The following is a 24,169-nucleotide window of genomic DNA, read 5'->3' on the forward strand; positions in this document are numbered from 1 at the left end:
GTATAGGTGATTGTGTCTGCCCCAAATCTTCCGAAGTTTTGGCAATGCTGTTTGTTTATAACTGTACAGTCAGTTCATACCCTTTTTGTCTCTTATATAGTTTGTGTTCAGTAGTCAACAATTTCTTCTAGCTTCACACTGTAGCCTCAGAGTCCTCTGTGATCTCATCCTCAACACAGGCTTCATCTATCCTCCTTGTGTTCATACCATTGCATGAGCCCCTCATTCCTCACATAGGTGAAGCTCACCTAACCTACTAAATCTTGATTCTCTGTTACAACTCTAAAATATATTTACCCCCAGATCTGACTCATAATTTTTATATTTCTGAAAAGGGCTTCTTCAGTGAGTGTTCTTTCTAAACAGAATATTTAACCTCCAGCCTGACTCTATTTCTCTTTCGACTTTATGTCACTGAATGAAACTATGTTGTAAATCTGTGGCTCTCTGTTCATTTGCCATCTGTCTTTTCTCTTGAATGTGATCTTCGTGCTGGGAGAAATCTGTCTTCCTTGCTATCACACTTCCAATGCCTGGCATACAGTTGTGTCTACTAACTTTTTGTTGAATAAATAGAAATTGTGCTCACAGATATTAGATGGCAATGACTCAAAGTGTAAAGAGTCTGTGTCAGTTCAAAGGTAGAGGTTGAGGTGAATACAAGGGGCATCTCATGCTTTGTAAAATAGTGAAATAAAAACAGTGTTGGTGAACTGTAGAAGATGGAACCTGGGATCCTTATCTCACATAGCTCACCCCAAACCACGCAGTATTTATGGGTTTCACAGAGAGAAACATTTCAAATTGCTTCATGTAGAGACACTCACTGTGCCTTCTAGTAGCTGCCAACTCTTTCTTCCAATGAGTTAAATACCAACTCAGAATCTGTGCTAAGGTACATTTAACCTAGAACTCTATGGTTCTTTTTGTTCAAGCACTAGATTCAAGAGTATCAATAAAGGAAAACATTGTGGTATCCAATTCCAGGAGGAGCACCACACAGAAACAACATAGACCGTGCTAACGAGCCAAAGATAGCATCCTTAGCCTGGGTCAGAAATCTCATGCCAAATACCTATCCTCTCCTTGATAAATCAAGGGCAAGAAGAAGTTTAGGACAAAGGAACTGGGTGAATCAATCAATAAAACAGACTCCACAGACAACATGGTTGCAGAGAACATCACATAGACAGAAACCTCTCTATGGCAGTGGCCATACTATTTATTCTTTTTGTGACACTTAGCATCACAAAATAGGTTAGATGATGCCAGACTCACAGAAATCCTTTATCTGTGGTACGTGTAAGCTGCCTGTTATGGTAAAGGGTACTGAACAAGCACCAAGGGAGTGGTAACAGCTATTATTCCCAGGCTCCTTTACATGAGCAACATCCTTACAGGGTGTCTGGAGGTGAAGGCTGGCTCTAACTACTAAGGCCTGGCATATTTTGCCTGTTGTGACGAGTGTGGGTGACTCTAGCAGCAAAGTCATCATTCTTTCTTTATGAGTCTTCAGGGAGGAAATTCATTTCCTCTAAAACACACTGGCATGGGCCTAAATGAGACATTAAAGGTCTCTTAGTCCAACTCCACCATTCAGAGAAAAGAAATGAGTCCCTTGGGTGGGAAGACTCTTTTTGATGAAAGAACGTATTTTCCCAAATGTCTTAGTAGGGCCTTTATCAGTCTATAGAGTGAAAAGGAGGTTTTCTGAGGGCAAACTCTTTAAACTTTTAACATATTTAGTTCACAGTCAAGATTTTAGTCATCCTTAGTTATGACCACAGTTCAACAATAAAGTGTACTGAGTGATTAGGCACAATTTGCCTAATCTATTATTGCAGGAACATCTGTAGCACAAACAGTATAACTGAGACACAAATACCTTTTACAAACAGATTAAAGAAGCATACCCAATCTATTTGTAGATATAGAAAGGCACCCAGTAACAGGAGTGAGTAAGAAGGGTACATGGAAAGTCTCACAAATAATTTTTTAAGAATTATGCTCGGGTATGGATTTTAAATATGCTAATTTCATGCAATGTCACTTTGATCTAATAATAGTTGCTATTTTGTGGTTTGCTACTGTTCTGTCTTGATGGAATCTTGTGAGAACCAGATGGACTGTCAACGGTCTTGATATAAAAATCAAGATGCATGCAATTTTGAATATAGTATCATGAGAGATCTCTTTAAAGCCTATGATCTAGAAGTTTTTTTAACTTTGGCTGCTACTGTTACCAGCTTTGTCCTGTTATGGGCACATTTGCCCCAGTAAAGGCACTTGAGGATTTCTAGCTATATGAATCTCAATCCAGCACCACTCTGCTTTCGAAGAAATCCAATATCACAATTCTTTAGATTCCTACTGTTCTGGAATGAAAATGCATTACTTACCTGTGAGGGAAAATAATTGCTTAAGTCATTCTCACTTTGCAAGAAACAAAGCCTGCTCGGGTTTCCTACCCAAATTTGGTGTCTTTGGATTTCTGTGTAACAATCAGTCAAACAATTTTTTTTTTTTATAAAACTAACCCTTGGAGAGCAGCTCATTGGGCCCCAAGAGTTCCAATGAGTGACTTTCATTAGGCATCTTATTTCACCCTTGCCCTGCTAGAAACAAATGATATTTACTGCCCCTCCCTGAAAGGTGAGAAAGAACTATCAGAACTTGCACTTCCTAAGCTCACAAAGTAGAAATTTTAACCTAAAAATCATAGTCAACAGGCAAACATGATAGATAAAAAAAAAAGACAAATTTTAGATGACTATTATTTATGCGGACACAAATCCCCTGCTCTCTGGCTTGTACAGTTCTAGCTTGTACATAGAATATGGTAACCGTGTGGTCCTGGGAGGTGTCGTTCATCTCTCTAATTAGCCCTAAAGAAAGCACTTGTTTCAAATTAGGAGCAACAACATTTCTGAGAAGGACATAATAGAACTAACAGTGGCAACTTGCTTAAGTAATGGGGCCTTTAAAGCTGTTTTTTTTTTCTTGAGAAAGACTGCAGTCCTTTTACTCAGTAGGCTGTTCACATTTCACCGGCATCCAGATCTTCATCACCTCAAGACACAGTTATCCTCAGCATCATCTTCAGTGAGGAGACAGGGCAGACCTTGGTTGGCTGCACTTACAACAAAACTGTGACAATATATTAATCACAGCTTTGATCCTAATACAGGACCATTTGCACTTCATGTTTCCTTGGGGTATACATGTCTTGAAATTAGTTTCTGTAAGCAGAGTTCTGAATGCTGGCCAAAAGCCAGTTAGATTGATATGTGTTTGATGAAAATGACAAAGACGGTGAGAGGGAGGGCAAGTTTACACCACGGGGAGAGAATGTGCTGTCCTTTGCTGCTTGGGTGATTCAGCCTAGGTTGCTCATCTGCCCCCGTGTGTAGATAAAGTCTCAGCAGTTGGGTCACAGGTGAAAGGAAATCACTTGGTTCCAACCCCCCAGCTTCCACTTTTACTACTTTAGCTTTCTAAAAAGAAGTTCTGTTGTCCTCACAGTTGAGCTGTGGCCTTTATTACTTTCTGAATTTACTTACTGTCAATTACCTGTCACATGGTGCATCAAATACTTTGTGAAAATACAGAAACTGCTCATGAATAATATCAATCGATCGATCAATTGATAGATAGATAGATAGATGATAGATAATTGATAGATAGATAGATAGATAGATAGATAGATAGATAGATAGATAGATAGATAGATAGATAGATAGAATGGATATACCCTATTTGTTTGGTCAGCTCACTTCCATTTTTTTGCACCAAGCTCCATTGCGACACTTTGTACTTCTGCACCTGTATTATCAATCACTAGGATAATAATAACAGTAAGGATGATGATGATGATGATGATGATGATGATGATAAAGCATGTGCAACTGGCAGAGAATCAGTAACCCAAATTTCCTAATAAACAGTTTTTATTCTTGGATTATGAGCTACAATAATACTATGGACTTCTGATGATTCTTTTCCGTGTCATAGAAGGATATTGTCAGGGAATAAAACTAAATAAAGTAATAAACACACAATGTTGTTTGAGAGAAGAAGGAAGTGATGAGACCACACTCTTCAGGTTCCAGAGTTATCAGGGATTAAAGATAGCTATACTTCTGAAGCCTCTGAATAAAACCTCTCTGTCTCTCTGTCTCTGTCTCTCTCTTTCCCTCCCTACCTTCCTCTCTTTTCCTTTATCCCTCTCATTCTCTAATTTTCAATCTTTTGGATTTGCTGAAGTCAGTAAGAGTTGGACTCTTGTCATTCTAAATAAACGTAGGACCACTCTTCTTTGTCTTTTAATGTTTCATATTAAGCCACTTTTAACTGGTACTTAATAACATTTACAAAAATAAAATTAATGTGAGTTGTAAATTAGAGCTGATGCACTAAGTGGAATGTTAGAAAAGTCACCTCTGAATACAAAAATGATAGTGATGAGGGGATGGTGCTGGGATATGACGTTTAAGTTTTGGAGAAAGTTCCTAAACAATGCTATGGATATTTTCCTTCACAGCACACAACTTTTTCTGATTTTTTTCTGCAGTTGTCTTGATTGTCAATGTAATTGCCAAAATAAATGAATAAAATAGCTGTCTCTGTCTATGTAAAGCACCATTAATCTTAGAGAGACATTTTCTTTTAATATACTTGTTTAGAGGCACAGGCAAGTGTGTCTTCATATTCAATTGTTTGTTATATGTCTTAATGATTGAGAATCAATCTTTTCCGATCATTAGAAACAACTCCCTTCATTAACTCTTACCGCAACAGAATACTATGGACATTGCTTCCTTGTTTTTTTCATTAATTAAGAAACTCAAACAGTACTAAATCCATATATCTCCTGCATCATAGTTATATAGACCTACATCTAATTATATTCTTTATCAATCTACATCAAATTACATTCCTTAGTTTACAATGAACACTCAGTAGTTTCACATATGTTAAAAAAAAAAGAAAAGAAAGGAAAGAAAGGAAGGAAGGAAGAAAGAAAAAAGGAAGGAAGGAATAAAGAAAGAAAGAAAGAAAGAAAGAGGGAGGGAGGGAGGGAGAGAGAGAGAGAGAGAGAAAGAAAGAAAGAAAGAAAGAAAGAAAGAAAGAAAGAAAGAAAGAAAGAAAGAAAGAAAGAAAAAACATCAGTAGTGTGAAAATCCAAGAGGGGAAAAAATTATGCTGTGGTTGAAAACACCAACCTACAGAAGACATGTGCCATTTAAATTCCTCTTATGCTCCCTGATAATAAAATGACGTTGATCAGATAAGAGAGCCTGGCGAAGCTGTATTCCAAATGTGTAGTGTGAGTGATAACAGGACTACAAAGGAAAGGTTGCTGTAGCAATTATTTTTTTTTTTAAAACGCTAGGACACCCTTTTGCCAGGAATGCTGTTCTTCCCAAGGGCCTGAATACATAAACATATGACTGATGACATATGTAAAGACCTATGTAAAGGATAGTGAAAGTCATAGTCTCAGTTCTAAAGGGAAAATTGAGACTCAGGGTAAAAATACTGGCCTAAAAGGGGGCGGGGCAAACAAAGCAGGAAAGCAGGCAAACAGCAACAACCAGACCTGAATCTGATGAGAGACACCCAGCTCCCAGCACAGTTTGTTCTGCTCCAGCTACTAGCCCTCCCCAGTCCCTTTGTTCTGTGCTCTATGTATGGAACCCTCTGCTCCTCCTTCCCTTTCTTTCAACTTGAAAGTGTAGTTGTGTGTGTGTGTCATTCTTTGCTGAATGTGTTTCTAGTTCACATACCTTGAGCACCCCGAGCCACAGAAGGATTCAATTAGGTCTTGCTGATCTTGCCTTACAAGTCTATTCAGCCAGTAGCCTTCAGGCTTTCCCCAAACACTCTCCAGTGCAGCTCCCACCGCCCTGTAGCTACAAATATTCTCCATTCCCTTGGTCCCCCTAGACTGGCTTCTCACCACCCACTGGGTCCCACTGGCGAGCTCCTGCAGCTGCTTCTGCAATAACCACTCTGAGGCTTAGGATTAATTACATACTCTTTGACCTAATGGCTCAGATTTTTTAGTAACTAACTAACATCTTAAATTAATTCATTTCCATTATTATGTATTTTATCACAAGGCCTGTGGTTTGTTACCTCGTGTTTCTTGGGCATCTGCCTGACTCCACCTTCTTTTCCCTGCATTCAGTTTAGTTTTCCTGCCTATCTATATTCTGTCCTGCATAGGCCAAAGCAGCTTCTTTATTAACCAATGGTAATAAAACAAATGCGTAGCAAACAGAGGAATCCCACATCACTACCCTGCCTACGATTCCCACAGAAAATGATTCCTGGATTTGTTCACCTTAGAGAGGCCACATGTGACTTGGGGAATATAGGCCATGGGCACCTGCTTTGATGAGTGGAACATCACCGTCTGACTTGGAGGAGGAAGTGAAGAGCTTCCATGGAGGCTTTCTTCACTTCACGGATAGGATCTTTATGCATATAATTTTTTTAAAAAATGTAAATCCTTTTCCCCAAAATATTTTATCTCAGCTGGGAAACCCTTTTAATTTTCAGTACCATCAAGATGTTTTTTTAATGATGGTGCAACTTATTTTTCTTTTTCCAAAGCAATTGGCTTTCATACACTTTGTTTTTCTTATTGTCCTTTAAAAGTCCAAGCTCTGGAATCAATAATATGAAACTGCATTATCTGTCCTAAACAATTATGTATAGAGAATAGGTCCACTCGCAATTTAACATGCCACTTAGGAAGTACACTTAGGAGTTCAGTTGTTTGCCCCTTTTCCTCGATAGGACGAGGATGAGAGAAGCAATTTATGGATGAGGGGGAAAGTCCATGCACGAGGCGACAATACGGTAAACATGCTGTTCAGAGGCAGAAGCCTTATGCGTTTAGACTCATCAGAGAGAAGCCACAATATTGCAAGATCGGGTGTATTGATTAATGATACAGGCCACATGGACACTGAACCATGCTAAAATAATCAGATCTTAATTGCAGGGTCATTCTTTATCATCCCAAATCTATACCACAAATCTTTGAAAATAAGTATCCTCATCATGAAGGGACTGACCTCTGTATTTATAGTCACAGCTCTACTCTGCAGTGAACAACAGCATCTCATTGTCCAATATCACTATGGCAAGTGGCCCATGGAGATGAATGTAAAATACAGTGGAATTAAAATATGAAAGACACATGAAAATAAGATTGCTGACCCAGAATGTCAGAGCATGCTTGGCCGTGTGTTTTCCTTGTGAAAGACAGTCACAGACCTGGGAATGGGTCATCTCACAAGCTGGCTTGTGGAGGGTATTGAGAGGGACTCTGGTTCTCCGAGCTTGCTATGGATTGCAAATCGCCTCTGCTACAACTGAGACAATGAAAGGAGAAATACTAGTGCCTGAGCCACATTATCCACTCTTGTGCTGAATGCTTTGTATAAAGCCTTCCCTATTAGCTAACCCTACATTTACTAACACTTGCACTAAATGAGCACCCAATACGTGTTCATTTAATAGCTATATAATTGAACTAAGAAATCTACCTTATTATATTTCACCTGAAATGTTGCACGTGGAAGATCTTTTGAATCCTTTACTTATCCCAAGGTACAGAGTAAGCAGACTCAACAAGCCTCTTATTCTTTGATCACCCAAAAGATCCTTTAAATGGGGTATTAATTCAAATAGCATTTTTATGGATTTTATTGAGCGATACATTTTCTCTGCTTCCCTCCCTGCTTCTACCTTCCCCTTCATCTCTCTCCCGTAGTTCCCATGTTCCCAATTTATTCAGGAGATCTTGTCTTTCACTACTTCCCATATAGATTAAATCCATTTATGTCTCTCTTAGGGTCCTCATTGTTGTCTAGGTTCTCCAGGATTGTGATTTGTAGGCTGATTTTCTTTGCTTTATATTTAAAAACCACTTATGAGTGAGTACATGTGATAATTGTATTTCTGTGTCTGGGTTACCTCACTAAATATGATGTTTTCTAGCTCTATTCATTTGCCTCAAAATTTAGAGATGTCATTGTTTTAAATGCTCAACATTCTTAGTCTTCATAAAAATGCAAATCAAAACAACTCTGAGATTCCATCCTCTGAGATTCTATCTTACACCTCTAAGAATGGCCAAGATCAAAAACACTGATGACCACTTATGCTGGAGAGGTTGTCGGGTAAAGAGAATACTTCTGCATTGCTGGTGGGAATGAAAGCTGGTACAACCCTGTTGGATGTCAGTGTGTCAATTTCTCAGAAAATTAGGAAACAACCTTCCTCAAGGCCCAGTAATACCACTTTGGAGTATATATCCAAAGGATGCTCAATCGTACCACAAGGACATGTGCTCAACTATGTTCATAGCAGCATTGCTTGTCATTGTTTTGTGGCAGTAGTATGTGATTTGCTGAGTTATTTATAATAATAAAGTTAAATACCATTTTATAACAGTTACATGATGCTGTCTTGCCAGAACCTGGAAACAACCTAAATGCCCCTCCACCGAAGAATGGCTATGGAAAATGTGGTACATTTACACAATAGAGTCAAATATCATCTTTTATTAGCCTAACCAAACCCCACATTTCAAACTGTACTTGGTCTCTTAATCTGATCATTCATAAGAGCCCCTTAATTCTATTGACAGCTGTCACCCCCCCCAGACTGTATCTTCCACTTCAGTTAGAATTTGCTTTCATCAGGAGTGACCCAGCAGATGCACACTAGCATTTTTTAACTAAATATCTTTTCTTGATAGCCCTTTCTACCCGATGCTTTCTTAGCATCATGAAGATGAAATCTGCCTTCTACTTCTTCTTTATTTTCCTGGAATTCACATCAGAGCACAGGAATCTGCTGCTTGGTGAATATTACTAATGGCAAGACAGCATAATGTAACCGGTATAAAATGGTATTTAACTTAGTTATTATAAATAACTCAGTAAATCTCATACTACTGCCACAAAATATTTCCTGGGATTTGATGTGTAGTAGATACCTTGACGAATCATTTACATATGTTATCTAATATAGTCTTTGCAAACAGCCTATATGATAGCTAGAATCCTACCAATGCTAAGAATGAGGTTTAAAGAGTTTCATAAATGGTAGCAGGGATAAGATGAGAGCTCCAGTGTTTGGCCAGTCTACAATGTAAAGCAGGAGTGTTAAAATAAAAAAGTATGGATAGCTGTGAGCCACCATGTGGTTGCTGGAAATCGAACTCTGGAAGAATAGCCAGTGTTCTTTAATTGGCTTAACTGAGTCAATGACTCAGTCTCACTCTCAGAGATTAAGAACACTGACTGCTCTTCCAGAAATCTTGAGTTTGATTCCCAGCAACCACATGGTCGCTCACAACCATTGATAATGAGATCTAGTGTCTTCTTCTGGTGTGTACATATTAACAGAATATTGTATGCATAATATATAAATAAATGAATCTTTTTTTAAAAAGTATGAAATTGCTTTCAGTCATTGAAAAGCCCTTAATTTTCATTCTCTTGAGGATTTTGTGATTATTTTAGTCTCTCCTATCATGTTTTTCCTATCTGACATTGACAGTTAAGTTCAGCTAGGAAAACTGACAGATAAATGACCCCTGCTTGAAAAATCCCTAAAAGAAACAAAACCCCTTGTTTAGCATTTAGATAAACTTGCAGAAAAAATGCCTGTTGTTCAGAATCAGTTTCGATTCTGGCTCTTAAGTTATGAGCCAGATAGCACAATCCATAATCAGAAGAGTGCTTCTGCTATTAATTCCACTAAATAAATATTACTCAAGATGATTGAGATTTAAATACTTAACATGATCAACCAGCACTGAGTAGTTCCCAAGGGTCCAGAAATTTTCACAGTGTCTTTAGGGAGTGAGGGAGCTGAAGGCAAATTAGGATAACAGATGAACACATCAGAGAGATCAATGAATAAAGCAACCAGATCTTGGCTGAGAACACAGACACTACTAGAAATTATAATCAATATTATTAGCAATATGAAACTTACAGGATAGCTTTGGAAATGTACTGAAAAACCTTATTTATTTGGCCTAAGAAATGGGGAAGTTCTCCCTTAAGAATTGAAATATAAGTGATGAATTTTATTTTCCAGTTACCAATATTGCTTCCACACTTAATATATGCCTGAAGCTGTTCTCAAAACTGAGGAATGATACTGAACAAGACTAATAATACCACATTTCTTTTTCTGAACAGTCTCACACTTTAACTTATTATTATTTAATAATAATAACAATAAATCTGAAATCATTTGATTTCAGATAGTGTTGTGTTCTGAGTTCTGTGATGAGGTTCATAGATGTTAGAATGGAGATTTGGATTTCAACTCAGATCATAATAGTGAGGAGAAATTAGTCAAATGACAATTTGGGAAAAAAACATCAATCTCAGTGTAAAAGTTCTAGTGATTTTGAAGCCAATATGCAAAAGTCACACTCGAAGTACATTCTCTCTTGGTTCTGCATTTCAGCACAATCACTGTATTTCCTCCAGTGCAACACCATTATTCAAACTCAATCACTGCATTTCCTCTCCAGTGCAGCGCCATCATTCCAGCACAATCACTGCATTTCCTCTAGTGTGGCGCCATCATTCAAGCACAGTATTGTATTTTCTCCAGTGCAACTCTAGTTGCTCACACCAAGAATATGCTGCATTCTTTTCCCAGATCACTTTCCTAGACCTCACCCCTGTCAGGGTCATTTCTTCTGCTCAGCCATTCATACCATGGAAAGGTCACTTCCTCAATCGCATTTTTATATCCAAACTATGAAAACAACCATTCATCCTCAAGGAACTGCCACCTGGACTCTGTGTTGACAAGTAAAATAACCACTAGTCACTGGTGGCTATTAATCTTATATCAATTGAGATTCATTTTAAAACCTTGATCTTCAATAACACAAACATAAACTCAAATTGCTAGATAATCTCATGTGACTACCATTTTGAGAAGCACAGAGAATACTAGAATCACTGCAGAACTCTTTTCGGACAGCACCACACTAACTTCCTTTAACCACTGAGCCCTTGTTATGGTGACAGACTTGTCACATTCTACATTACAATCTATGAAGATGGATTCGCAAGACTTGAACTAGTTATGAACACTTACTACCAAGTCACGTGACTCAAATTTTATCCCCAGAACTCAAATGATAGAAGAAAACAGCTGCAGGTTACTACACACATACACACACACACACACACACACACACACACACACACACACACAGACCCACACCAGTTTTGTAAAATTCAAAATCTTTGTGGGAAAGCCATTTTAGTATTTTTTCGATTTATTCATCTTACGTACTTAGAATACAACAAGACACCAATTAATCTCTTACTTTGGTGAATTTGTGTGTGTGTGTATGTGTTGTGCGATTGATGGCAACAAGCTAGTGAGTTGCCTATCTCTGTTATATATTAACTTTGCTGCCAACATTTTAAATTTTTAATGCTTTTAAGATTAAACTATGCTAAAATTTTCATAAACACAGCTATCTCATAGAGTAGGGATCACGTGGAGAACTTTAAATATTGTTAACATCTTTGTAACCTCTGCCCCTTCTAATGTGATATGATATGCTTAGAACAGTGTGTCACCTTAGCAAAAGAACTTTTTGAGACAAGGACAAAGATTCAAGCTGAGTAAGACCATAAAAACCTGTAAGGAATTGCAGACTCTACCATCTGAGCATAAAAGACTGTATATTTTATTCTTAATGCAATGAGAAGGTATTGTGGTGGTTTTGGCATATAGAACTTGTTTTATTTTCATGTTCAGCCGAGTAAGGTCAGACCAAAATGAGAAATTAGTTAGGAAGAAGAGATTTCTAAGGATCAAAGTAGCAGAAACCAATGAAAGTGGTAAAATATAATTGAGCTCGGTCAGCACCCAGAGGAAGTCATGGTGGCTTGGAAGGAAAGAAAGAATGTTTGGGGCTCCTACAGATTGGTAAATTTGAGAAGGAACTTAATCTGAGTGCTCATACAAGAGCATGTGCCTTTTAGAAGGCCCACTTGGAAGAGAGTGAACAGAAAAAAATGTAGATGCATGATCACAGAGGGCAGAGAGGGAGTAAGGTAAATTTAGCCCAGGTAGAAGCACTTGATCCCAGGCAATGAGTAGGAAGGTGCTATATATGGAGATAGCTAGGAACTGTGACTTACAGGTCTGAGTGGGCTATAATCGTCATGCATTTTTACTTGAGTGGATGGATTTTGGCATCATTGACTCATCTGAGATGCTCAGAAGGAATATATTTGATCAGGAGGATGAAGAGTTCAGTGGGAGCCAACTTTCCCCTTGGACCCCTGGTGAGGGACAATTGTCTATATTCTGTCAATTATGTTTTAAATAAATGCTGATTGGCCAATAGCCAGACAGGAAGTATAGGTGGGACAACCAGACAGGAAGTAGAGGCAGGTCAATGAGAACAGGAGAATTCTGGGAAGAGGGAAGTTCCCTTTGCATTCCTGTCCAGACACAGAAGAAGCAAAATGTGACTACACCACTGAAAAAGGTACTGAGCCATTAAGTACCTTTATAAGAATTATAAGAATAATGGGCTAATGTAAGTTATAAGAGTTAATCACAAGCCTGAGCTAATGGGCCAATCAGTTTATGATTAATATAGACCTCTGTGTGATTTCTTTGGGTCTTAATGAATGTTGGAATGGGGCAGGACAGAAACCTCAGTCAACAGGCCCCAAAACCTGTCTACATTGGAATGCTCAAGTGATAACTTTACAAAAAGGTTGAATAAGGGGAATGAAATTGAGTTAAAACTGAAGTTCCAGGTATGTGATTGTTAAACAAAACAAAGGTCATATATGAAATCACCTTCTTTCTGACATTCTCTCAAAATAGTAGCCTTTATAAATATAAAGGATATAAGAGGATTTCTTAGAACTCTTCTGTTTCTCAATGAAGTGAACTGTTATACCAGAGGTAGCAATTTGTTAAAGACTGTGTAAGCAAGGAAAATCAGGGGATGAAAAGAAAAGTAAGGAGATAGAAAAAAGGAGTCAGGAGAAAGTAATGAAGAGAGAGAAAAAGGAAGGGATTGAGAGATCTTCTACACAATGAAATGCAGTCCTGCCTGAATATTTCACCAGTTCTAACCATGCTGTAGAGATGGCACAACAAACAACAAGAAACTTTCCAACTGAAAGCCTACTTTCAGTGTGGACAGCTTCTCTGGTTAATAAAAGATCACATGATAGCTATGGGGCAGTATGGGGACAGTGTTGATCATGATTAATTATTTTCTATAAAAATTGCTGTCACTGTTATGATATTAATTAGGCTAATGAAGCATTGATATGGATTGAAAATGTGGCACTAGACACACTCTAATTCTAAGAATCAATATCTCATTAACAACTCATTGCTGCATCTATGAGCATCATTAAATTAATCTCACACTACAAAAAAGCAATATTCCAAATACTGAGAAAAGGTCCACTTCACAAGATGCACAAGTTTTCTTATTTTTTGAAATGAATGAGCGTTATACACATAGGAATTTTGTAAGTAGTCTGGTTCTTTGTTTGTTTAGATTCCAACAAGCTAAACACGACTCATTTCATTCCTAATCTTTGTGATCATAGAGATTTTTGAATTGTTTAATCACTATAATTTAGTATTATATGAAATAAATAAATAAAATGACAAAATAAGATTCTAACATAGCTTAAGGATGACTGGGTGCTCCAAGAACAGCAAATCTCAGAACTAAACAAGTTAAAAATCACAGCAAAACTGACAAGCTAGATTTGTATTCTTTTCCAGTTTCGGTGTGAGGACAGCCCCAGCAGGAGCCTTCCACTAGGTCATATTATCGATTACTGGGCCACTAGGCTGCTGGAAAGGTCCATGGCCAGAGGCTTACTGACAGATTGTCCATCACTGTAATTCTGAAAATGCCTAATGGAGGAGTGTCAGCCTTTGCAACCCAAGGATCAAAGGATTAATAAAACTCTCAAACTCATATCTCACACGTATTTTTCACCCTAAAATAAAATGAATCCAAAGCCTGCATTCATCAAATTGATTTTTCTGTGTATTAATGTCAGAATTCACAGATTTTCTTTCAAGGTCTTCAAAAGCCCCTTAATGTCATGATAAATAATATACTCATAGGTTAATTTACAGAAAAAAAAGTTCAGAGTTTCTTTTTGAGCTGTTATTTGAACGGCAGATCTATAGGTTATTTTCAGGGTTAGGAGAAGTTTTAAAATTATTTCCCTCCCCAAAACTAAGTGGGAAGATTGGAATTTATTGAATCTAGGATATTTATAATTAAAGTTGAACAGGAGCAATTAGTATTATTCAAATATTTATACTGACATTGATTTCATAATATGTTGAAATCATTGTAATACATAAAGCAAGTGCTAGAAACACATTAATAACAAAATAATTTTCATGCATTAGCTCTCTTTTTCAAGGAACCTGGCAATTCCTGACTGCAAATTTAAACTGAGTTTACTTCATCAATCTAGAGATCTGGGTCTAACACAGTTCTTACCAATAAAGGTTTCTGCTTAATTAGATGTATTCTAGTAATGTGTGTTCGTCTGTCTCTGTTAGTGACCTTGTGAGGAATGTGTAGGTTTATTGTGTTTCTACTTCTCCATGTAGAAGAACAAGGTTGAAACAACAGGGGCAAAGGAACTTCTCTTTGCCAGATGGCCTTAACCTCGGATCTCAGGGATTCCTCTTCTCATTAAAGGTCTTTGCTGTTTTTCAAAACCTCATGGAACATTACAGTAATTTTTGCATTACTATGATTTTAGTGGGTGAAAGGGCAACTGTTTTATTTTCCTAACTTCTCAAGCTTTTCTATGTAGTTCATAGGATGGAGGCTGCATATTATAGAAAGCAAGAGAACATTTCCCTAGCCAAATTCTCAGATGTCAGTCTTACTCTTCAAAATATAGATTTTTCTGACCTTGTACAAGTTATATAATTTATTTGTAGGTCAGCTCTCTTAGAGTGTTTTATTATTTGTGATATCCATTAAAATGTAAATGTTCTGTAAATGTGATGTTAGGAAAGGATAAGAGAACTGTCGCCATGTGGTCAGGCTGGATGGTCTCCCCACTCAACATGGTCTCCATGCTCCCTCTTTCCCTTCTGTGCTTTTCTGTCCCCAGTAATCCCTTTCCTTTTTCATGTCCACTGTTTCATTTCCAACACCCCCTGAAAATGTCCTTTTCCTCTCTTCTGTGCTCTTTCTTGTTTCCTGGTTTCTAACCCCACTTACCCTCACTAAAACAGATACATTTAACAAAATTATCAGATTTTTATAATGTTGCTGTTTTAATCCTTCTAACACTTCATTTATTTATAGTGTGTGCACACAAATGTAATGAAAGAGGACAGTTTGCAGGAGTCTGTTGTTTGTTTCTGTCACATGATCAAACTCAGACCCTCAAGCCCAGCAGAAGCCTCTTTACCTACTGAGTCATCCCAACAACCCATTTTTGTTCATCTTTAAAGACAAGTTACTTTAAATTATGTATACACATGTGTGTATGTGCACCTCAGTTCATATGCCTTGTAGAGGCCAGAAGTGTCACATGCCTTACAGTTAGAGTTACAGGTGATTGGTAGTCACCTGTTATGGGTTCTGTGTCATCTCAAGAGCAGTATGTGTTCTTAACCACGGAATCACTTTGTCAGACATATTATTAGGATTATTAGGTAGTTTTAGAGTCTCAAATGCATACTTGCACAAAAATAGCCTTAGATAACATAGTACCATGTACAACAAATACCATAATAAAAAAAAATTTAAATTCTTGGTATAGAACGAACAATTCATGTTACTTTGATTCATACTTTAAAGCTTTCATGGGATCAAATAATTCATTTAGTTTACTAATATGTAAGTAGAAAATAATTTTTTTCTAGATATCTAACCTTAATAAAGCTCAGACACGAGTCAATCTGTCCCCAGTCATGCTTCATAGTGAAGAAGAATTGGGATAGCTCCTCATGGAGACACTCTGTCATGATCTTATGTTGATTTTTTCAATGCAAGTAGAAAACTAAAGAAGTTACCTTTGCTTTATCTGTTTGCTCTCAAAAGCATATTTTCCCCAAGTCCTTGACTTAGATGCGCAGTACAGATAGTGATTTTTAAGTGGCAAAACTAATCTCCCAGCAGGTGCTCTATTTTAAGCTTTTTGGTTCTCAATGTTTTCATTCAGAACATCCATTCTAGGTGTTACACAGGCCCATTAAGATGCATGAAGCAAATGAGGATAAAAAAATTTGCATGTGGTCGTTCTTACAAAGTAATTTCAATACTGTGGTTACTATTTCAATTATTGGTAGTAAGTATTTAGCAGACATCTGTTAACACTGGAGTTGGAGGCGGCCTTGTTCTCTCACAGCTGGAGAGCAGAAATAATGATCTCTGAATACTAAATTTACCTTTGAAGTACATTTTGTACTCAAACATTCTGAGGCATTTCTCACATTTCTTAATTACTCTGGACTGGAGACATAGGTTGTTACAGTAGAAGGAGTTGCGCTCAAGGTCGTGCTGTTCCTCAGATCTGTTACTCTTCTAATTAGCAGCAAGATTTCTGAACGACTCTTAAATTCCCAGGGTGGAGCATGTTTTGAGCATAAAATAAAAGGAGGGAGGAGCTGAATAGATAATGCACCCCTGACAAAACAATACTGTGGCTTCATCACTGAGAAAGGAGTCAGTGATGTATGTAAAAATTCATCCCCCCTTTAAGTCGATCCTGCTCTATAAGCCTGGAGACTTCAACATTTCTTCTCTTTTGTTTCTTTCATGATTGAATTTTGACAAAATAGCAGATCAATGGAAGAGTCTTTCTGAAGTTATTCAAGTCAAGCCAAGGAAATTATATGCAGTCCCAGCCTTTAAGAACTCACACAACTGAAGATTTAGGAGGTGCATCAGAGTCAGCATAAATTATCCACATTTTAATTTCAGCCACAAGGTGTAAAATAAAATAGTGACAGTATAAGGACTGATTTCCTTTGTGAGAAATCTAGAAAGATTTAAGTCTTAAGAGATTCCTGGATCCAGATGAATGTGAAAAGCCACATCTGATCCAGGAGAATTGTTAGCCCATGTGCCTGCCACAATCAATTTCCCTGGCTCAGAACATCACTGAGTTTTCCTTCAGAAAGAAAGACTGAGACATGTTTTTATGTTAATTTTCACTTTTATTGAAAATAGATTCTTTGCTCATACAGTATGTCCTGATTACAGTTTCCCCTTCATCTGCTATTTCTAGTTCCTCCTCACCTCCTATCCAGATCCACTACTCCCTTTCTGTCTCTCATTAGAAAGGAACAGACTTCTAAGAGATAACAATAAACATAACAAAATAAAATTTGATAAGAGAAAACAAAAGCCATCACATCAAAACTGGGCAAAACAAACAGAAGCAAAAGAGGCCCAAGAGCAGGCAGAAGAGTCAGACACCTACTCATTCACATACTCAGGAGTCCCATAAAATTGCTAAACTGAAAGTTATAATAAATACATAGGGATACAATGCAGATCTGGGTCAGCCCTATGCTTGTTACTTTAGTCTTTCTGAGTTTGTGCGAGTCTTGCCAGGATGTTATACAGGGTCTTGTTTTCCTGGTGTTCTCTGTACCTCTGCCTCTTATGCTTTTCCTGTCTCCTTTTCTGTGCAGTTCCCTGAGCTCTGAGAGGAAAGACTTGGTGGAGACAGCCCATTCAGGGTTGTGTGTTCCAAGGTCTCTCTGTCTACATAATGTCCATCTGTGGGTCTCTATATTTGTTCCCATCTGTTGTAGGAAGAAGTTTTTCTGACTTTGGCTCAATAAGACACTGATCTAAAATACAGCAGAATAGCATCTGGGGTCATTTTATCATTACTTTTTTCCCCAGTAGTAGTTCGTTTTGCCTTAGGTCTCTGGTCTGTCTAGTCTCTGATTCTTGATCACTCAATAAATGTAGTATATGGTTTCTGTCTCATGGGTGGACCTTAAGTCAAATCAGACCTTGGTTGATTGCTTCCATAAGCTTTGTGCTGCCATTGTCCTAATATGTTTGGCAGTCAAGGCAGCATCATACATCAAATATTTTATGTCTGGCTTGGTGTTTTAGTTTCTCTATTGGTAGCGTGTAGAGTACCTTCCATTACCAAAGACAACAGAAGATGGGGCTGAAGGTTCTATAGAAGTACAAGCTCAATTTCTCCATGCTTAATGACTTGTGTAGGTGTTGTCTTCAACAATGGAACCTTGCTGTCAGTTTCCATCCTAACCCTCAAATATCCTTCAGTTCTAATTATCTCTCCCCATATTCCCTCCCTCAACCACATCTCTCTTCCCTCTTCCCAGCTGAACTTCTTGTTCCCTTCTTCTTTGCCCAGTCCACACATAAAACTGTTTTATTTTGCCCACCTGCAGAGATCCACATAAGACAAGTTTTAATGTATGAAATTTCTATCCATTAGCATCAGGATATATTTGGTCTTTCAAATACATAGACGTTATCCTGGGGCAGAGGTCACCTAGTCACAAAACAAGCCCTAACAATTATAAGACTGAAATAATACTAAGTATCTTTTCCAAACATAATAGGATGAGATCAATAATATGAGGACAATGTGAAAATTCAGATACAAGTGGCATTAAATAACTGACTCTTAAATGATTAAAGAGACAGTGAATGAAGAAAACAAACAAGGAATACAAAAATACTTTGAGACAAATGAAAGTGATTACATAAGGTATCGATACTTAGCAGCTACAGCTAAAGCAGATAGATTAGAAACTAGAAAACAAAGACAAAATTAAACCTGAAGATACTACATGGAGAGGTAAAATAAAAATCAAAATAGAAAGCAACCCAAAGGAGATCAGGAAGGAAACAGAAAAATCAACAATCTAAAAGTTGAATTATAGAACACACACACATAAAATTAAAGAATATATTACATATAATTATAAGGAATTATGGATATACTTATATATGTATATGTCATATAATTAAGGAAAAGTAATAAATAAATTTGAGAAAGAACAAGAAAGTGGTGTACATGGAAAGGTTGGATAAAGAAAAGGAAAGGTGTTTATAATTTAAAAAACCCTTTAAAAAAGTGTATATCATGTGATAAAAATGGAATCTACTTGGGTCAGAAAGATGCAAGCAGAACAGTGGCGGGGAACTGGGAAATGGGACAGGAGAACACAAGAGAAAAACAATCTCCCTGAAACAGCTTGAACATACCATAAAACAACTATTGCTTTGTATGTTAATTGTAAAAAAGAAACAAATCAAAACAAGAATTTATCTTGTTAAAGTAAACTATTTTGTCCAGACACATTCCCGATATTAATTGCTCCCTGAAAGATAACGTGATTCATTTTTAAGCAATTATAGAGTTTCAGAATTTTAGTTAGAAGGCAACTTAGGATTTTTTGTTGTTGTTGTTTCAAAGATGAAAGATGGCCAATTTGAGGTTCAGTGACCTTCGCACTGCCAGTGACAGGGCTCTGTCTAGAAGTTAAGGTGATAATCTCAGCAGTAGGTGTGTGTTTAATTAGGTTTTCATTCCCGAGGGGAGAGTCTGTTTTATTGAATTACTAGGAAAGGAGAATGATAACAAGCATCTGATGTGAATCTGCCAACACAGACAAAACCATCACATATCAAAGTAAGAGCCCACTAATGTGGGCTAATGGCAGAATGAACCCCTTAGCCTAATAGTAGTGGTCAAGTTCAGATTATTAGTATATTAGTATATTACAAAAATTTTGATAAGACAAATTATTCATTAGATTTGAATCAGAGTTTGTTATCCACAGACCGCATAAAACACTGAAACTGAACAAATTGGTGAGGAAACAATTATACAATAGTATCTCAAAGGGATTTCATATGATGTAAAATAAACATAGCCAGTACTCAAAGAGCAATAGAAAAAGAGAATGCAGCTGGGTGGTGGTGGTGCAGGCCTTTAAGCCCAGTACTCAGGAGGCAGAGGCAGGTGAATCTCTGGGAGTTTGAGGCCAGCCTGATCTACAAAGTGAGTTCCAAGACAGGCTCCAAAGCTGTAGAGAAACTCTGTCTCAAACAAACCACAAGAAAGAAAGAGGGAGAGAGAGAAAGAAAGGAAGAAAGAAAGAAAAGAAAGAGAGAGAGAGAGAGAGAGAGAGAGAGAGAGAGAGAGAGAGAGAGAGGGGGGAAGGAAGGAAGGAAGGAAGGAAGGAAGGAAGGAAGGAAGGAAGGAAGGAAGGAAGGAAGGAAGGAAGAAAGAAAGAGAGGAAGAAAGAAAAGGAGAATGCAACACCAGAATTCTCCACTAGGATACCACTAGAATTATGAAAAATGGGAAACCACCTCACAATGCACTAGAGACTGTTCAGAGTGATTGTCTTTCTTTGCTCATGTCCACTTCTCTGTCACCATGCAAAGATGTAGGCTTTAACCATGACTGTGAATATACCCTACAGCTAACCCACTGATGCACTTTACAGTACCAGAGTGAGCTGGGAACGTGCAGTCTGTCTCATGCTGGGATGCACACTAAAACACAGTGAAAGAAGGGGTGGAAATGTATGAATGGAGTGGCAGGCAATACATGTTGACTACTTAGTTTGCAGATAGGCTAGAAATGGAGATTTTTTACTATAAATACATCCTCTAATCAAGTATCTAGTATTTATAAAGGGGGGCATCATAGCAGATTAAGATTTATTCAATTCAAGAGAGAAAATGTTCAGAAACCTGGAATTTATCTGAACAATTATCTCAGTCATCCCCTGGCTAGTCACATCCTCAGGAAAATTACCTAAGAACATTCATCTACTTTTTAATGATGTCACTCAAAAGTAATTTAAAAAATTTCAAGCTAAATTCCAAAGTCATGCTAGAGATGAAAGACAGGATTAATTGAGAAGTCAGGAAATAATCCCACCTATACCTGCTGAGTTATGCCTGACATCAAAGGCAATTTGAATCTGGAATGGAATCTGGAAAAATGGGAAGCTTGCCAGGAGGTGATCAGTTGTCACAAACACATACAGTTATGACACTAGAAAGATTCCCAATTTGAAAGAAAGATTTCTGGATTTCAATCATGCCACAAAACATGAATTAAGAGATAAAAGTGAGAGATATAGTCTTCCCAAGGAAGGAGCACACCAATTGGTAATCCAATATAAAGTGCATAACCTTAGAAACATATGTAGAAGAAACATTATATAGGCTCTGCAGAGTGTACTTACATATTTCAGAATATATATGTATTTATATGTGTGTGTGTGTGTGTGTCTGCATGAGACAATAATGAGTGAAAAAAAAGACAATGAATTTGAATGAATATGAGACTATTTGGAGGAAGGGAAAGGGACAATAATGAAATTTTATTAGATCTCCAAAAATTAAATAAAGAAACAATTTTTAACTGAGGTTAAGAATGAGAGACTTCCTCTCTATGCTTTCTTGCTGGTTCTAGGAGTTGTAATAAGAAGTTTGCATCAAATAAAAATGAGAGTTCTGAGGAGTTGTCTTTGAAGAGGAAGTAGTCCAATCAGGTGTGATGGCTCCATCTGCAGAAGAAAATATCTAAACTTTTGCTTGCTTATAAAGGCATCTTCAGATTTCCTAGTGACCAAAATATGGTGCATTTTTCTAAACCCTACTTATACTTTTTGGTTGTATGGATTATATATTTTCCCTTGCCCAAACTCCCCATTCTTATGGTCCTCAAATTTTACACCCAATAAAAACAAGTAATTTATTTGTTCCTCAAAGAGAGAAATTTTATTTATGTTAAAGAATTGAGATAATATCTTACTAAAATGAAGTTATGAAAAGGTAAAATTTTCACAGAGTCATTAAAGGTACACACTCAGTGCATATATTTAGCATATATTTCGCCTGGAAAAGTGATGATTTAGAATTTATGTTACATCATTATTGCTCTATTCATTTAAATAAATGTGTATTGAGATGACTTTCTTGTGTTCTTAATTAGGTTCACCAACATGAAAAAATCTCTCTCTCTCTCTCTCTCTCTCTCTCACACACACACACACACACACACACACACACACACACACACACACACACATATATATATACATACACTATGCTTTTGGAGTTGATATATTTGAAGAGTGTTTTTAAGGAAGAAAAGGGAGGGATTTGGATACATATGAACATAAGCAAATAATCAAGAGTAAAGTTCTCAAAAGTGTTACAGACACTGAGCAGTTTTTCATCACAAAAGTGAGCTGCTTGGGATGGTTATTTAAATATAGACCTTCACAGTCCTTCATAAGCCTGATAAACTGATTTCTCTGGGCATACACTCAAGAATTCACATAAAATCACAATATTCTCCTTTAAATTTCCCTCTGAATATAATGAATAAAACCTAAACCTTCGAGGACTGCCATATTATGCGTCTGGGAAAAAACATCAGCTGGGTCCTATCTGGCTTATGTATCTGTGCTTAGAGGGAAGTGTGAAGATTAAGAAAAGGCAGGTAGAAAAGACATAGATAAAAAAGAGGGGGGTAGAGTCCAGAGGGCAATCCAGTGAATACTGGATCTAACCAGGCTTTTTTCTCCTAGGTTTTATATCACCCAATTCAAAGAGGAGGGGGAAGACAAAAGATTTCTTTACCAAGATGCAAAGAATAAACAAAATAATCACCTCTCAATACCCAAGTCATCAAGTAACCACACCCTAGGCCAAAACAGACCTTATAGTCACACCTTGGGTCAAACCTTCCATAATCTTGAAGGAGCAAGAATAAGTCCAACTCTCTGGTCTTTGGTCAAGGTAGAATAAATCTATATCCCAGGCTCCCACTTAGGACCTAGGATGCCTCATATTTTCCAGCACCTAGTTCCTTTTCAAGTATTGTGACTCATCCATCCCTGGTCTTCTACTCTTGCTTCCCAACCACATATCTTGCTTCTTAATTAGCCTTCAGTTAACATTCTTTGGGGTGCTCACATGACAAATGTTCTTAGCATTGTATTGGCTTAGTCACCATGTTTCTCCTCTGGACATTTCCTTGGATATTCCAACTCCTGGAGTCACCCTACTACCAACACCCTTTCCATCTCACTAATCTGTATTATTCTATTCATAATATTATTAACTTGCTATTGCTATTCTAGAAATTACTACAAACCTCTCAGTTTATGACTGCACAGTGGACTGTCTTACAATACTATGGACCAAAGTTCAAGTACCTTATTCAGCTAGGAGCAATAAAATCAATGGGCAAGCGTGGTGTATTTCCTTCCAAAGCTTTAGAGGAGAATCAAGTAATTTTAATTTCTCATGATCATCTGTAGTCATTAGATCTTGACCCCTTTCCTACATCTTAAAAGTCAGAAATATAAGTTAATCTTTATCTACCTCATGGTACTCATTAAATCTCTATAGTTTTAAGTACCCAGATTTGGACTCAAGATCTTTGCATGGATTTCTTTCAAACTTTTTAACTTCACCGACAGCTATAGTGTTCTATTTATTATAAAGTGAGAAAGTCACAGACTAAAATTACTGGGACTTGGAGATCTCTGGGGGCATTGTCATACCGACAATAACTTCTTAAGATTATCTACCACTTAAGTGTTTCACTCTTCATTTAGCACTCTACTAAAATGAAAATTTACCACTGATTTTGCAAGTCTAGAAAGGAGTAGCTGCACAGTAAGTATTAAGTGAATGAGAGAATAACTGAAAAATTATAAAGATGAGACTATATATACTTTTATGATTTAAACCATTATATCAGTTAGTTTAATTATTGTGCCCAAGAGCATGTAGCTAGTCTAATTTTGATCCAGTTAAAATCCCTCACTACAACTATGTTGCATAGGAGGTCACTTAATGTATTTATAATATTTTATAGACATGTCTTGCCTATACTGGAAATTTCTATTATAGAAAGTGATTTGGGTCAAATAAAATTTCTTTTATTTCCATTGAGAGTGCTTTCGTCCACTGTTACATGGAGACAGGGAACATACTGTTCTTTAGTATGCTGTAACAGTTGAAAGATAAATGATTGCAGAGGGCAAGTAGAAGACAGAAATGACCCAAGCTGGAGCAATGGAGTGGGGAAGG

This window comes from Myodes glareolus, chromosome 13, assembly GCF_982192425.1.
Source record: "Myodes glareolus chromosome 13, mMyoGla1.1, whole genome shotgun sequence".
Lineage (NCBI taxonomy): Eukaryota > Metazoa > Chordata > Mammalia > Rodentia > Cricetidae > Myodes > Myodes glareolus.